This window comes from Sorex araneus, chromosome 2 (genome assembly GCF_027595985.1).
Source record: "Sorex araneus isolate mSorAra2 chromosome 2, mSorAra2.pri, whole genome shotgun sequence".
Classification (NCBI taxonomy): Eukaryota; Metazoa; Chordata; class Mammalia; order Eulipotyphla; family Soricidae; genus Sorex; species Sorex araneus.
In genome coordinates, this window is record NC_073303.1 from 26669347 (window position 1) to 26673451 (window position 4105).

The 4105-nt window shown below is 69.1% G+C and overlaps 1 protein-coding gene across 2 annotated transcripts in view; it reads right to left on the minus strand.

Annotated features, from left to right (window-relative positions):
* PACSIN1 (protein kinase C and casein kinase substrate in neurons 1) overlaps nucleotides 1-3902 on the minus strand; it is a 56438-nt gene extending 52536 nt beyond the window's left edge. For both annotated transcript variants that reach the window (XM_055129044.1, XM_055129041.1), the window contains exon 1: nucleotides 3754-3902. The gene's annotated coding sequence lies outside the window, so the exon portion shown is untranslated. The remainder of the gene's footprint in view (nucleotides 1-3753) is intronic.
* Nucleotides 3903-4105: the final 203 nt, after the last annotated feature.

Here is a 4105-nt window from a genome sequence, read left to right on the forward strand (position 1 = left end):
CTCCCTCTCCTCCCCTCTCCCTCTCCCCCCCACTCTCTCCCTCTCCCCCCCATCTCTCTCTCTCCCTCTCTCCCTCTCTCTCTCCCCCACTCTCCTCTCCCCCCCACTCTCTCTCCCTCTCTCCCCCCACTCTATCTCTCCCTCCCTCCCTCCCTCTCTCTCTCCCCTCCCTCCTGCTCTCCTGGCACCTGTACCCTACCCCCCACTTCTGCCTTCCCAGACCACCACACCCATTAGTGTCATCAGTGTCAGTGAGGTTCCTCCCCCCAGCATCTGCACCCCAGGTCTCCCGAGAGCCCCTCCTTCCCCTTCCTGTCCCCCCAGGGCTCGCGCTTTCTCGGGACACTCCTGCCCGTGCCCCCAGGCGCCCAGACCCTCGAGGACGCGAGGACACAGCTTTCCTCGGCACTGCCATACACATATGGATATATTTTATTTACTATTGTTTTATTAAGGTGGTCTGGAACCAGACTGGGGCTTTCTTCCCGCCTCTAAAGCCACCCGGGGTACTCAGTGCTTCAGTAAGGAACACAACTAAAGCTTTTCCTCATGTTGTCCGCCGAAGAAATAGTGCAGTGCGGGGAGGGCCTTTGCCTTGCACGCAGCTGACCCTGCTGGATCCCTGGCACCCCATAGGGTCCTCCCCCGGCCCCTCCCTACAAGCCCGCAGGAGTGATCCCTGAGCACTGGGCCAGGAGGAAGCCCTAACCACCACCAGGCATGGCTCGAAGCAAAACAACACAAAAACACAAGGTAAACAAGGTTGCTGCTGTTGTTGTTGTTCTTTAACAAACAAACGCAAAAGCACACCAAGGGGCGCTCCCCTTAGCCCTTCCCCAATCCAGCCACCTGCCCGCCCCCCTCCCCGCCTCAGCTGCAGGGGGCGGGGAATCCCCCACTCCCAAGCTCCACCCTCCAGTTTCACTTCTCTCCCACCTGTCTTTGCTGGAGGAACTGATGCAAATTTCTGTGGGGTCCGTGGCCCGCAGCAGAGAAAGGTGCTACCCCGGAAGCTCCAGAGAAAGTCGGCCCAGCTCAGAGTGGGAGCAAAGGGGCCGGAGCGACAGCACAGCGGGGCGGGCACTGGTCCCACCCAGGCACCCCATATGGTCCCCCAGCCCCCCCCCCAGCACCGCCAGGAGTCATTCCTGAGCACAGAGCCAGGAGGGAACCCCCCAAGCACCGCTGGGTGTGTCCCCAAGCAAAACCCAAACCAGAAAATGGGAGCCAAGACCCAGGCAAGCCCACGGGCACGGGAGGGGGGTGGGGGCCAGGGCAAACACGCTCCCTGCCCCTCCCTCGGACTTCAGGCTTGAGGGGGGCAGGGCAGCCCCGAAGGCCAAGCAGGGGGTGGGGAGGGGCGCTTCAGGGGCTCTTGGTCCAAGTCAGGGAAGCTTCTAGAAAGAAGTCAGGGCCTGAGAAGGCAGAGGAGGGAGGGCTCTGGGCTGGGCCAACCTTTGTAAGGGTTGAAGGTGACTCTCCTAAGAACGGGAGATTGGGGGGGGGAGCCCCAGGGCCCCAGGGCTTCTGCACTTTGCCCTCGGGGCATGGGAGGATGCCCCGGGCTGGGCACTCAGAGGCGAGTCTGTAAAGATCACAGGGGCAGGGGCCACAGCACAGCGGGCTGCCCTGGCCTTGCCCATGGCCCCCTTGGGTTTGCTCCCCTGCCCCCCCATGGCCCCCAAGCACCGTCAGGAGTGATCCCTGAGCACAGTGCCAGGAGTAACTCCTGAGCACCACCAGGTGTGGCACCCCCACCAAAAAAATAATAAGATCACTCTGCCTGTCCCACAGGGGACACCCACAGGCCTCCTGCGCGCCCCAGCATCGCCGTGGACAGGGCAGGCCCTCAGCAGCCGATTCCAGCCCCCCCCCGCCCCCCGGCTCCTCTGTTGTCGGGGACACGCACGAGACGCTAGACAGGCTGGAATCCGGCTCCTCCATTTCCCATCGGTCCCGCTGCCCTGGGACAAGGGCACATCCCGCCCCGGCTTCCCTCTCCCCGACCACACCGCCCGCTGGCTGGGCCCCAGGGGGTCCGAGCGGGCACCACGCACGCCTTGCTTCGCGCCTTGCTAACACTCGCATTCCCTCTGCTCCACGCAGAAGGGGGCCCGGGGGCCAAGTCCAAGCCCCGTCCAGGAGCTCCTGGCACAGCCCGGCGGGCGGCGGGGAGGAGGCCACGTCCCCTGCGTGGGGCTCCCAGGCAGCGGGGTCCCGAGGTCTGCTCTGGGAAGGTGCCTGGTCCAACCGACCTCAGCAAGAAGGGGCACAGGGCCCCCCACGAATGCAGCCCTTCTCCCCAAAGGCCGCAGCCGGGAAGGGTCTCCACTGAGGGGGGGTCCCAGGGAAGGGAACGGGAGCCAGGAGCAGCCTCACCCCTCCCTCGGGCACCGGCTAGCTCCCGAGTTCAAGCTCATTCAGTGCCGCACACCGGGTGCCGGGTGCGAGGTGAGGCAGGGCACGGGCACAGATACGAATCAGACTCCTGCCCTCAAGGCACTCTGAGGGCTAGAGGGTGACAGACAGGACGGAAATAACCGAGCCACAAGGCAGGGGAAAGCCGGGCAGGGCAGGAGGCAGGGACCTCACCTGGGGAATCTGGGAGGCCTCCTGGAGGTGGTGACTGGGGGCACTGTCACGGGAGGGGAGGGGGCTGGTGGGCGACAGCTAGACCCTCTGACATCACTGGCAGTTGTGTGGGCAGCTCCTGGCAGCAGGGGGCCCGGGCAATGTGGGTGATTCACGGCTGAGCCCAGAGAAAAGGCCGCCGGCATCTGGGCGAGCCTGAGCTGAGGGGTGGGGGGAGCAGCTGGGGCTCGGAGCTGGCGCCGCTGCCAAGGTCGCGCTTGTCGCTGTGTCCCTTGCACCCCGGTGACCTTTGCATCTTTTCATGGACTCCTGCGTGCAAAAATAAAAGGGGGGGCGGAGGCGGCCGGCAGGATCTGATGGGCAGAGAGTGGCCGCAGCCCGTTGGACTGGCCTGGCGCTGCATCTGCGGCCACCGCAGCCTGGTCCCTGGCCCCCAGGCCACCCCAGGGGCGGGAGGGGGGACAGCGTCACCCAGCTGCAGGGAAGGGGCTGTGGGGGGGCAGCGTCACCCCGGCTGCAGGGAAGGAGTGGGAGGGGTGACAGCGTCACCCCTGCTGCGGGGGAAGGGGCGGGAGGGGGGACAGCATCACCCCTGCTGCAGGGAAGGGGCGGTGGGGGGACAGCGACACCCCCGCTGCAGGGAAGGGGCGGTGAGGGGACAGCGTCACCCCCGCTGCAGGGAAGGGGCGGTGAGGGGACAGCGTCACCCCCGCTGCAGGGAAGGGGCGGTGGGGGGACAGCATCACCCTCGCTGAAGGGAAGGGGGGGTGAGGGGACAGCGTCACCCCCGCTGCAGGGAAGGGGCGGTGGGGGGACAGCATCACCCTCGCTGAAGGGAAGGGGGGTGAGGGGACAGCGTCACCCCCGCTGCAGGGAAGGGGCCGGGCGGGAGGAGGACGGCATCACCCCCGCAGCCCGACCCGACGCGCGCATCAGCTGTCCACTAAGTCCGCACGGGGCCAGCGCGGCGCCTGCGGGGCGCCCGGACCCCGATTCCCAAGGGGTCTGCTCCCTGCGGCGGCCGCCCCCACCCCCACCGCCGCGCCGGCCGTGCCCGGTGCTGCCCACGCCGGCCCCGCGCCCCTGCCCAGCGCGCCGCGCCGTGCCCGCCGCCCCGCACGCGCGCGCCCCCGCCGGGCCGTCCCGGCCGGACCCCCCTACCTGGACGCCGGCGCGCTGGGCTGCATGGGCGGCGGGGAGGCAAGCCCGGCCGACTGCCCGGCGGCAGAGGAGCGGCGCGGCGGCGGCGGCGGGCGGGGCGGGCGGCGCGGAGGAGGCGGCGGCAGACGCGCGCTCTCGGCGCGGCGGGAGCCAATGGCAGCGCGGCGCGGGCGGCGGGGCCTGCGCAGGTGGCGGCGGGCGGCGGGCGGGGGCCCGCGGGCTCCTCGGGGGGTGCTCGGCCGCCGCGGCGCGGGCGGGCGGGGGTGTGCGGGCTCGCGGCCCGCCGCCCCCGGGGCTCGCCGGGCACGTGGCCTGGAAGGTGACCCCGCGGCCGCCCCCCAGCCCGCCGGGG